Consider the following 12856-nt stretch of genomic DNA (forward strand, 5'->3'; position numbering starts at 1 on the left):
ATGCGTTATGTCCCTCGTCTCCTGTATAACCTGAGAGGGGAGACACACGCAAACACTTACACAACTCAGACAATGCACCAAGTAAAATTTTTATTCTTCCACAAAACTGGTTTCTAACTCGATCTCGATTCACGAAACGCAACACGTGTACGATTTGTGCGTGAACTTCTTCACTTCTCACTCACTTAGTGAAGCTAGAACAGCTGCCCTTATAAGCTGCTCCAACTCTCTCCCAACTAATAATATAGGATTAAATTTTATCTCACACGGCCCTAAGCTACCATACTATATGGGCCTTAAGGGTTTAAAATTTGTAGCTTATATGGGCTGTCTCTCTCTCCCAACTCTCTTTGCTTCAAAAACAGAAATCAATCATTTTATATGGTTATGAAAAAATAAGAAGGCGCAGAGTTGGTAGAAATGAATTCATTTCCAAAATTAGGTCAACAAAAAATTAGGAGGTGTTAATTGTTAGCGTGTGTGATGCAACCTTTAGTGGATGTGTCTATGGGAGTCTTATGTACACTTACAAGCTGCGATTTTTTATTTTATCGTGGAGGCATGGCCATCTCAAAACCCTTTTTCATATCAATATACCCGGGCCCAAGCCTTAGAGCTTGCTTGATTCAAACAATTTTTAGTTTTTTTGTGCCGGATTCTTATCCATAGGAATTTTTTCTAATGAGGTCATTTGATTCACAGGATTGAATCCTCTAAAATTCCTATGGATTTCTTTCCTACACTATAATCTCATACGATTTCTTACAAGAAGTTAGACCTCTTGAAAAGAAAATCCTATGCGTCTATGACAACTAGCACATGCACTCAATCTTTACTTAAAATTGCATGTGTTTTTCCTGTGTTGCAATCAAACGATTCCTGCAACTGATTCCCTCCATTTTACATCCTGTAGGATTTCACATTGCATGACATATTGTTACTGTGTTTTTTCTATTCCTATGCTTTAAAAATCCTTTGGATCAAACAGGTGCCTACTATATCCCATGGAAGGGGTGTATCTTCCCTTTATTTGATTTTAGCATAGTGAATGAAAGTATATGCTCACGGATCGTGCGGAAAGCACGATATCAGCGATCTACAAACCACCTTGATGTTATGGTGAATCATGCATGTAATTAAAAAGTACTAGTGGTTGGGGCGCCCCTTGGGGCGCCTCCTCACCGGTCAGGTGCAGTCCAATCAACGGAACAAATCTTCCTATCTAGTTTGTTTCAATTCAAGTCATCTTGGACACACTATAGTTAATATTTAGGCTGCCCTTGGTTTTTGATTGACTTCCATAATATGTAACTTGCAAAACCTTATTTAGAGGAATACTTGCAAGCATTTGGTTTTTCTTGAAGGAAACATAATAAAGTAGCAGATACATGTTTTGGTTACACGAGTTCACTTCACATACAAGGTTGAAACGATACCTGAAACTAATTTGCACATATAAGCTGATGGTGCTTATGGTGTACATGTACACAGACCAAACCGAGGTTAGCTGCTTGGCCTACAAGAATTAAGGAAGCTGGAACAATATAGCTGGTGTATTGCATCAACAGGAGAAGGGTCCCTATCATCCGGCACAAAAAAGAGCAGCTCCTCATTTGTTTCTCCATAGAACTGGCATGGAAGGCAAATCGAACTTTGTCCGTAATCCAATAAAAGAGTTGTGTGAATGTAGAGATAGACGTAAGTGCAAAAAGGAAATCAAAAATAAACAAGTACAAGATATATTTATTTGAGGGTAACTTCGTAGAAGATATTTGCAGGTGGCAGTATACCTTTCATGAACTCCATGTATGGGCCGTGATGACAAGCATGCCATGAAAGCCTACGATATCAAAGGGAATTGTCAATAGAAATAAAAAGCACTGGGACATCTGCTATGGAAAAACTAAATGCAAGATAGAGACCCTGATTCGAACTAAGCTGGTGATTATAGTATTATACCATTCAACACAAAAAAAAACCATCAAAGATTGCTGCAAGAAGAACTAAAGTGATGAAAACCCTAATTTACACCTCTTCGCCATGCATCTTAATTTTATCATTTATTTGCATAAACAATAGGTGTCATATCTTTGAATGATCACATAAACCTTATAGACCAAAAGTAAACTACTTCCTTGGTCCCAAATTAAATGACTCATAATTGTCTAGATTCAGATGTATCTACACACTAATACGGATGGATGTGAATCTCAATAGATCCGAGACAACTAATTTGGGGCGCAAGACAATAGCTAGTATGACAAGAAACATACCAGCCATATGTACCCCCAAGCAATGTTGACTTAAATCCCAGATTCATGAGTTACATCAGTTCAATTTTTCGTGTAGTTTACAGGATTACATTGGGCAAAAGGTGTCCGCGCTAACAATTCCATACGGATCACATAACTGTAAAGAACTGTGCTGAGTAAATTACTTTCTTTACATCTTACAAGAGTACAAATATAAATTATATAGCACCATTCCTAAAAACATATAGCTCTCATGAGTCAACTGGTGCGAATAGGGAATCTGACGCCCAGTATCATAACTACACAACATGGCATTTGCAAACAAGAAAATATAATAGGAACTTGCAACGTATCATTATCATTGATTTAAAAGAGATCATAAAGAAAGCAGATTAAATATAAAACATGAATAGCGAAACAAATTATTACTAACAAGCATACTGGCTAACAAACACCAAAAATTTTCACAAGAAGTTTAACAATAAATGAATATGTTACAACATTAAGAAGAAATCATGTGCAAACTGTGTTAAAGTTGTTCAGTCTACCAACTGCAGTGGCGCAAAAATCAATAAGTTGTTTAGTAATTCCAATGTACAATAGCTTAATTTTCTATCGGCTTCTTACCTACCTTTTAGGAGAAGCTAGAAACAAAATCAAACAGCCCACGACCAAAGGAAGTTCACTAAGAGAAACTCAAAAGAATAAAATTCACGGGCACCTTATGGTATCTGTATGACAAGGTAGAAATCAAGAACAGAGAGTTTACATGTATGGTCCCAATTACAGTTATGAGTACCTCTATATCATGGAATACATTTAATACCAAACCAGATATGTACTATATCAAGTCATCTAGGATCCCATGAACTGTGAGGAAACGATACAAGAAAGAGCAATTAATTGCAGATACCTAAATAAGGAGAGACGAGGATGTGAAGTAATAGCTGAGTGAAACACAGGTTACCACTACATATATCTAATACAATATCGTAGAACTGAAGGTATCCAATACATAGATGAAGAAAATCTGCACTTTGTAGAATAACCAAAGTAGAGATAAATCTGGTTGCCCAATTCTACTATCTTTGTAAATATGAAGTTCAATTTGCTTAGGGTAAAATGTCATCTTCTTTAATTAGATGAAAAGAGACTCAGTAGAAATAGTCTTTGAGTCCTGCATAGCTTGAACTCCAAGGCGAACAATAAGTTGACTTCGAATGGGTACCTAAATTATCCACTGAAATATGATCCAGTTTTAGTACATGTGCAGATTTTAACTACGTGTGTACAACTAAATCAGCAATAATCTGAAAAAACACAAATTCCATGCTTTGTTTAACACACATACTTTAGTAGGCATAAATAAAAAGCATATCCGTATTTGGAATTAGAAGTAAATATAAGAAGCATGAGCATCCCTGCAGACTATACTGATCCAAAATCTCATACAAAAAAGTATCGAGAACTAACGAAAGTTTGTGTGGCTTAGCCTTGGCTGTACTTGAAGGCATAAATTTGGTGTAGGAAATTATCAAAAAAAGTCACGTCCATACAGCTGGTGCCATTGAGATCAAGCTATAGACATGCCTGTGATGGCAACCGAAGGGAAGTCAATTAGGCGGCATAGTAGGGAGAAATGGATCCACCACGAAAAAGCCACCATGTCCCTGCAAATTATCAATCATATACCAACACTAATATTTTCTTTGTTCCTTCATTTGAAGGAATTATACAGGAGATTAAATTAGAAAACTAAAGGAAGACAGCATAAAAACGACTTACCATCGCTTGGATTGCCTGAAGTAGAAAGTAATTCAACATGCAGAAACTGTAGTTGCTTAATCATTGCAGCAATGTATTCCACTATATCCCATTACGTATGTTCATCTCACTAATCATTTTTACACACAAATATTGCAAAGAAAACTAAAAAGGAGGCCAACCACTCATTATATGTCTTCAGTGACAACAAGGAGAAAATTACACACAAATATGATCAGCTAATTAACCGCTGGCAGTAATAGAAAAATGAAAAATCACCAACATAGAAGTGTAAAATGTAGGGTACCGGCTAGAGCCCAAAAGCATGCCATGTCTAGTGTAACTCTTAAGTAGAAATAATCTAGTGACATTGCAACTTTCATCTACAAGGGAACCTAAACAATAGAGAGATAAACATACCTAATTCTCTCCATGTTTTTTTCATCTCTAGCTGGGAGAGAAATTCCGTCAACTCCTCATTAGTAAGATGCTGTTGCGGCAACACGTGCAATCATGAGGTTTAATTCCTGCCAATAGAGAATAGAAGAAAATGTCAAAGTAGGAGAATAAGTGCAAAGCAAACCGCCTGTTGTGGCATGCAATCTGCAAGCCGTGATTAGCTCGGGCTCCATTAGAAGCAACAAACTTCACAAACAGAGGCATGCAAGAGAACCTGATTGTCGGATTAACAGTTGGAGCCGAACTGAAGCTTTCAATCTCCTTAAAGATCCTCATCAAGATGTGCGCCTCCAGAGCCAACTCCAGCGATCAATCTCACATCTACCATGATATCAAATCATCTACAATCATGCCCAGTGTTTACTGAAGACCACCCAAAGTAGGTTTCTATATTGATACTGAAACATAATTAGGAGAGAAATATTGTTAATACACACACCTATTAGCAGACTTTCAGCATGAAATTAATGGCAAGCAGCAAAAAAATGCTCTACAACAGAGCAACACCGAGTAGGATCCCAGAAACTACTGTCAATCAAATCTGTCATGTAATCCTACCCGCAAAAAACACTGTCATGTAATCCGCTCATTAAACCCAAGGAGAGAGAGGCGGGGACAGGGAGATGTAGATACCAAATCGCATCACCCTTCTTCATCGTCGAATCGGTGGTTGACGAGTCTAGCTGGCCCTGAGGCCACCCTCGCAGTCGTCGTCTCCCCCGTTGACGAAGCAGCCGCCATTGGTGTAGTCGCCGACGAGAAGAGGGAACGGTGTGACCTCCGCTGGATGGAAAAGAGTACTTGGGTGGTGCGACCTCCTCTTCTCCTCTTGATCATGCATCCCCTTCTTCTATCCATCTCATCCTTTCCTCTCCGCATCGCATCTGCAGACCGAGCGGCAGCGAGGAAGGGGGTGCAACATCCGCTCCGCTCTGTCCGATTCATGTGGGCAGGACGCGGTGGCCCAGTGAGAACGCAGAGGAGAGGAGGCGAATGGGCGGTGGAGAGGAGGAGACGAGTGGGGCGGGTCGGAATGCTACCAGAGCACGAGAGGAGTAGGAGGAAGGCGCACCTGCTCGACGGCTCGACGCGCTCCATGGGCGTCAACTCGGGGTGCCCGGCGGCAGCGACCCCGGCGGCGGCGTCGTCGATCCCGTCCATGGCCCGGAACCAGGTCCAGTGGCACGACCGGCCGGCCCCGCGCCCCAGCCTCGCCGAATCGAGCCCGCCTCCTCACGAATCACCACGGTTGGCGCGGAGAGGAGGAGAGGAGGACTGGGACGGGTCGCGAGGTAGGCAGCGCATTAGGCTAGGGTTTCTGTCAGGCAGGGACGGTCCAGATGAACGCGGGGCTCGATCCCTGATCGAACGGATAGCAGGGCCATCTCCCACGGCCCACACCCCAAGCGCGCAAAGCGGCGTCGTGGATAGCCCCAGAGGACGCGCCACCCACACGCACTTGCTTGTACTCAATATGCTCACGGATTGTCAAAAAAAAAGTATATGCTCACGGATGACTTATATTTAAGCATCCACCATGTTAGGATTTTTCTTTCATTGGCCTTTCGTTAAACTTCGTAGTTTTATCGCTGCTCGTTCTCTGACTTTGACTACTTACTTGATTTTTTGTTTACCTAAATTGACTTGGACAATTCGCCATGTGTACAGTCACATTGATGCGGCCTAAGGCCACGTGGGTTGCCCGATCTCACGAATTGACCGAGGGAAAGGCGGGGAGAGGAAGAACACGAAGAACACGGCGATGAACACGATGAACACACGCAAACACACACCAACCCGATACAATTCGGTTTACTCCCGATAGCCCGAACCACTATCCCGATAGAATCTCTCAAGAGAGAGACACGCGGTAGAATCCCCGAGAGGAAGATCGGTATACGATCGGTAGAATCACACGAGTGAGAGACCGGTGGTTGAATCACGAGTGTGAGAGACTAATCATATAAAGAGTGCCTTGTACAATAGATTTGGGTAAATCTAAGGAGGGGGTTTCCCTAATCCCAAAGGGATGGTGGAGGCATGAGCCAAATTCTAGTTCATCAACTCTAACCTAATGAAGGGGGAGGTGGGAGCCTATATATAGGGAGCCACCAAAGGAGGGGTAGTTTAGGCATACAAAGGGATAAAGGGTTCAGATTTGATGCTCTTTGCAGTGGGGCGGTAGTGCCGGCGCAGGTAGGGCGACAGGGGCCGTCATCCTCGGGTGTAGTGGTAGGGCGGCGAGTGCCGGTGGAGATGGGCGGCAGTGCCAGTCGTCCTGAACGGCAGTGCCGGCCTTCGCGGCGCGTCCCCTTCTCCTTGACGATCTCTTCCATGATTCCCATGACATTGACGTTGACCTTGAGTCCTCGAGCCTCCATGGCGTCATCCACTTCCTCCATACTCGGCGATGCATACCTATCATGGTCATATGACGTAGGATGAAGTAGCATACCATTCAGGAGAGACATTTGTAGGAACGCATAAAGGAGAAGATTCACCTTTGCGTGACGTGTAGATGTTGACGCACATGATGCGGTGGAGACCGAAGGTCGCCCCGTATCATCTCCCCCACTTGAAAAAGAGTCGTCCTCGACGATAACTCATCATGACCGGGTAGAGGTGGGAGATGATAACAACTCTTGAATGTGGCATCACTTATCATGAACCCTATCAATAGCACAAGACAAGCAACGCAACACTCAAAGAGTAGCCGAAGTTCCATGGGTATAGCAAGAGAGCGCAAGTTGAAGGAGGTCGCCTTATCGAAGTGTCGTTGTGCTCTCATTGAGAGATCTTGTGTAGTGAAAGTGTGCGGGCAAAACCACTCATTGGAGCTCACTTGTATCATGCTCTCAAGAGCTCTTTTTGTCAACTCGTGCTCAATCGAGGTTGACCTTGAAGTTTGGGTACCTACACACATGTTAGACAACAAGAACAACGTGTGTGCATGGTATATGAACACATCATCCATCATGATGCGCCATTTCTTTTGCACATCACCATTAGCATTAAGCGAAGCATCATAATAGATAAGGTGAATATGCGGATTAAACATGGGAACATGCTCAACATGGATATATGCAAAGTCTCCAAAATTTGAGAGAGCTATGGGGGCAATCTCATTTACAAGCATATTAACACTATTGCAAGCCAAGCATTGGAAAGAGAAATTGTTCATCATTTTGGTTGCATTAATGGGAGAATATTGCAAGCATGTAGCACAAAACATGTTCAACATTTGATCATTGTTGTCGACAAACCTAGGGAAAGAGAAATTGTTCGGCAAGGTTGTCACAACAGAAGCATCATTATCAACATTGCAAGCAATACATGAGAAAGAGAAATTGTTCGACATATTGCAAGCAATAGGATAGAAATCGAAACACTCATAGCATGGCACTGTCAAAGTGTCACAAGCAACTACTTCCACATGATCAACAATGGCACAAGTATCACAAGGGAAAGTGAAAGAAGCATATGACATAGCAATAGGATCATCCAACTCATGCAAGCACTCACAAATCATCATGTCCACTAGTGGGATCATGGCATCATCAACACCCATATGTGTACCTTTGTAGTCCCTCTCATATGAGGTAGGTGTTATGGAAGAGGTAGGCTCGATGTGGCCTCCATGTTCATCTTCAAGCAACAAGCATGGTGTGATATCATCATCTTCATGCACCATGTACATCTTCTCCATGATCGGCGTCTCGTCATCCATGGGACCTAATGAGACACAAGAGAACACACTAGAGGTAGAGGGTAAGTTGTTAGAACTTGAAATGGCCTCACATGACCTATCAACTACCACTCTCATCTCACTTGGTGTATCGCTCATGCTCTCGAAGTGGAGGCACTCAAGCTCACATATGGTGGAATCGCTCATCTCACATATAGTGGAGTCGCTCATCTCACATATAGTGGAGTCCCTCATCTCCATGGCAATGGCGTCGTCGATGTCCGAGCAACCTAGCAAAGAGGAAGACAACACAAGAGGAGTAGAGGTTAAGTTGTTAGAAATCAAAGTGTCCTCACTCAACTCATGGTGTGTGTCACTCTTGCTCTCAAGGTATTTGAAGTATGCGTTGCACTCGGCTTTATCTTTGGGTGTCATTTGGGCTTCTCGAGCATCTAGCTCGGCGAAGTATGCTCTCATCTCGGCTTGCTCTAGTGGGGTCATCATGTGTATCTCTCACTAGGATCGGTGTATATGTATGGTGGAAGGAAAACTACACAAGTATCTTACCTATCAAGAAAGTATCGGAAAAGTGGTTCAAGTCAAGAGCAAAGCCAAAATGTATCGGGGTTACTCACACACACACTCAAAGCACACGCAAAAGGCTAAGAAACACTATATGTGGTGGGTAAGGGGTGGATAGCAAACGAAAAGATCAACGGAAAAGTCTATTGTCAAATGTGGGTAAGATCCAAAGTCAAATGTCAAGAGTGGTGATCTATGTCAAGGAAACACGGAAACACACACAAAGGAGAACAATGGGGTTAGCGCGACCAAGGAAGTGAGCAAGCGACAAAGATGGTCCTAACGAAGACTATATGCTCGGTGTCACGTCAACACAAGAGAGACCGTAGCTTGGTTGCACAAGAAAGAAGCAACAAGATTTGCACAAATGCCACTCTTCTCTTTTCTCTCTTAGTGCTCACAAGCTTTGCACTTCTCGGTATCGGTGGACACACACTCTTTTCTATTTCTTTTTTTTTTCTTTTTTTTTTCTTTTTTTTTCCACCCTTTTTTTTCTATGCTTAGAAGCTTTATTTTTCTCTATGTATATGTCACACTTTTTCTTCTTTTGTGTATCTTTCTCACCGAGCTTGCTTCGGAGCTTTGCTCAACACAACGCACACACACACCCTCTCACGATCGTGACACTTGTGCAATGCTTCGCAACGCTCGGAAAGCCACTCTCAATGGGATAGGTACGCAAAGGAAGAAAGGGGCTACAAGGGGTAGGGGAGGCAAGTTATACCTATTGACGTTAGACGGTGTCAAGCACACGAACTTGCGATGATGGTGATGACGATGGTGTCGAAGATGCACCGGAATCCGGGGTGCCGATGTCGTTGTCGCGGTGTTGATGTAGGCGCGGAAGCGGTTCTTACGGACCAAAGGCACTCCAAAACGGAAACCGGGCAAATTAAGTCAATGCCCGAAAAGTTGGGTCAAAACGAGCGGTCAAAAAATATGTTCCAAAAATCGTCAAAAAATTAGGGATGAGCTATGTGGAGTATATGGAGGATGCTGTTAAAATTTGGAGTCAAACGGGCTTCGGAAAGTTGTCAAAATTTGGGGCAAAAAGTGGAGTCAAAATTGGACGAAACTGGTCGAGAACCCGGTCAACCGGATTCCTGGCCGGACCATCCGGTTGCCGCCCGGTTTCGCTCCGGTCCGAGCAGTTTTTCCCGGTTGCTACCCGGTCTGGCTCCGGTTTGGCTCCGGTTGGATGTGCTGCGAGCTGAAACCAAGGGTGCAGGGAAGAGCAGCGATGGATGGGTGCGGCCAGAGCAGAGGCGTGGTGATGCTGCTTGATGCGGCCAGGGACACCGCGCGCGCGGAGGTTCTGCAATCGGGCGAGCGGATGCAGGGCGGGTCAGCTGCAGACGCGCGCGGAGCTGTAGGTGCTTGCTGCGCGCGATGGGCGGCCAGGTGTGCGGGGAAGCGAGCGGGCGTGGCCTGGCGATGGGCTTGGGCCGGAGGCGGCGGGAGAGCTAGGCAGGCAGCTGTGCTGCGTGGTGGAGGCTGGCGAGCGGTGAGCCAGTGGAGGCGGACGGCCGAGCGATGGGGAGCTGCAGCGGGGTGGCTCTCGAGCAGCGCGTGTGCTGGCGAGGGTGAGCGGATGCAGGGCGGGGCGGGCTTGGCGCGAGCGAGCGAGGGCAGGTGAGCCGGTGAGCTGAGCGCCTGGATGCGGATGAGAAGGGAGGAGCCGGGTGCGTGGAGAAGGCGACGGCGAGGTGGAGATGGTCAACGCGGAGGCGAGGGGAACCAGCGGCAGTGCCGTGGTATGGAGGCCGGCACTGCCGGTGATGACGAACTTGGTCGAATCTGGATGAACTACACGGAAAAACGGACCAAGAATCGTTGATTGCGAGCAGAGTAGGAAGAATTGGCCTGCGAAAGTTTGAGGGATGGTAGATCAACCATTAAGAACACAGATCTGTGGATCAAAACTACAAAAAACGCAACAAATTCGAAGATCAATTTTCGAGCTATTTTTTTGGGGGCAATTTTTTGGGGAAAATTTTTGGGCGAAATTGGAGAGATTCGAGGGTCAAATTCGTGGCAACCTTTGCTCTGATACCATGATGCGGCCTAAGGCCACGTGGGTTGCCCGATCTCACGAATTGACCGAGGGAAAGGCGGGGGAGAGGAAGAACACGAAGAACACGGCGATGAACACGATGAACACACGCAAACACACACCAACCCGATACAATTCGGTTTACTCCCGATAGCCCGAACCACTATCCCGATAGAATCTCTCAAGAGAGAGACACGCGGTAGAATCCCCGAGAGGAAGATCGGTATACGATCGGTAGAATCACACGAGTGAGAGACCGGTGGTTGAATCACGAGTGTGAGAGACTAATCATATAAGGAGTGCCTTGTACAATAGATTTGGGTAAATCTAAGGAGGGGGTTTTCCTAATCCCAAAGGGATGGTGGAGGCATGAGCCAAATTCTAGTTCATCAACTCTATCCTAATGAAGGGGGAGGTGGGAGCCTATATATAGGGAGCCACCAAAGGAGGGGTAGTTTAGGCATAGAAAGGGATAAAGGGTTCAGATTTGATGCTCTTTGCAGTGGGGCGGTAGTGCTGGCGCAGGTAGGGCGACAGGGCCGTCATCCTCAGGTGTAGTGGTAGGGCGGCGGTGCTGGCGTGGAGATGGGCGGCAGTGTCGGTCGTCTCGAACGACGCATCGGCCCTCGCGCGCGTCCCCTTCTCCTTGACGATCTCTTCCATGCTTCCCATGACATTGACGTTGACCTTGAGTCCTCGAGCCTCCATGGCGTCATCCACTTCCTCCATACTCGGCGATGCATACCTATCATGGTCATATGACGTAGGATGAAGTAGCATACCATTCAGGAGAGACATTTGTAGGAACGCATAAAGGAGAAGATTCGCCTTTGCGCGACGTGTAGATGTTGACGCACATGATGCGGTGGAGACCGAAGGTCGCCCCGTATCACACATGGGATCCAATAAGATCCTATGTAGGTTATAATTATTTGCCTAACAATAAAACTATCATCTCTTTTACAGTTCGTGGTTCTATTTTGTGCTTACCGTCTTCTTTGAATATAAATGACACGTTGGCACTGTTAGACGTGTATGATTAGAACACGTCTAGAGCAAACCGACTCAAAAGAGTCCTACCTTATTTGTAATCTATTTACTTAGCAGCCAAGTCTCCTGTACTATATAATCCCAACGTGGGATCAAATTAATCTAAGAGCAACAATTATATTTGCCTTCATGGTATCGGATTAGGGTTTTCTTGATCCTCTCCTATGGCGCCGTCAGAGCCCTCCGCCGCCGATCTCGCGGCCGCCGCCGCCGAGGCCACCGCCAAGGCCGCTCTCCGGGCGCTCGCGGCCGCACTCCCCGAGCATCCGTGCCGTCGTGCCGGTCACCCTCGAGCTTTCAACCTCCAACTACCTCCAATGGCGCGGCATGTTCTCCGACGCCGTTGAGAAGTACGCCCTCGAGGATCATCTCCTCGAGGATGCCTACCCCATGGACCCCCGCCACAGTGGGCCCGCAACGACGCCATCGTCCGGTCATGGCTCAACAGCCGCCGTCGCGCCCGAGCTTCTCGCCATGATCGTTGACACCACGACGCCACCGCCCGCACACGCCTTGTGGACGCGCCTCTCCAACATCTACCACGACAACGCGGACACCCGCTCCTCCTACCTCGAGCAAGAGTTCCACGGTCTCCAACGAGGCTCCCGACCGTGGCCGATTACTGCCGCAAGCGAAGGTTCTCGCCGACGAGCTCAATGCGCCGGGCACGACCATCACCGACAAACGCCTAGTCCGGAACACGCTTCGCGGTCTCGGACCTCGGCTTGCGTACATGCGCACGTTGCTCCCGAAACAGGCGTCCCCTTCCGCCGTTTCTCGACGTCCGCTCATCTCTACTACTCGAGGAGCTCACGCGCGGCGCAGCGATCCGAGTCATCCTCGACCCCGTCCGCCTTCGTCGCGCGCGGAGCCCCCACACCTCCACCACCGCGTGGCCCCGCCGAAAATACGGGACCTCCGCGGCGCCGGAAGTCTGCCGCAACTTCCGGCGCTTTGAAACCCGTCGCTTTGGCGCACGGTGCCGTTACGTCCACTCCGCGTCTCCCCAAC

The 12856-nt window shown here is 46.4% G+C and overlaps 1 long non-coding RNA gene across 2 annotated transcripts; it reads right to left on the bottom strand.

Annotated features, from left to right (window-relative positions):
• Positions 1–1338: 1338 nt before the first annotated feature.
• On the bottom strand, positions 1339–5604 carry LOC124684184. 2 transcript variants are annotated; one of them, XR_006996937.1, is made up of 6 exons: positions 5548–5604; positions 5109–5407; positions 4690–4873; positions 2884–4543; positions 1791–1840; positions 1339–1629 (listed from the first exon to the last, which is right to left on the bottom strand). It is a non-coding gene; the product is annotated as an uncharacterized LOC124684184 (long non-coding RNA). The 2 variants fall into 2 exon arrangements; XR_006996938.1 differs by having other exon boundaries at positions 1339–1651.
• Between the last annotated feature and the right edge of the window lie 7252 nt (positions 5605–12856).

Source organism: Lolium rigidum, chromosome 1 (genome assembly GCF_022539505.1).
Source record: "Lolium rigidum isolate FL_2022 chromosome 1, APGP_CSIRO_Lrig_0.1, whole genome shotgun sequence".
NCBI classification, from domain to species: Eukaryota; Viridiplantae; Streptophyta; class Magnoliopsida; order Poales; family Poaceae; genus Lolium; species Lolium rigidum.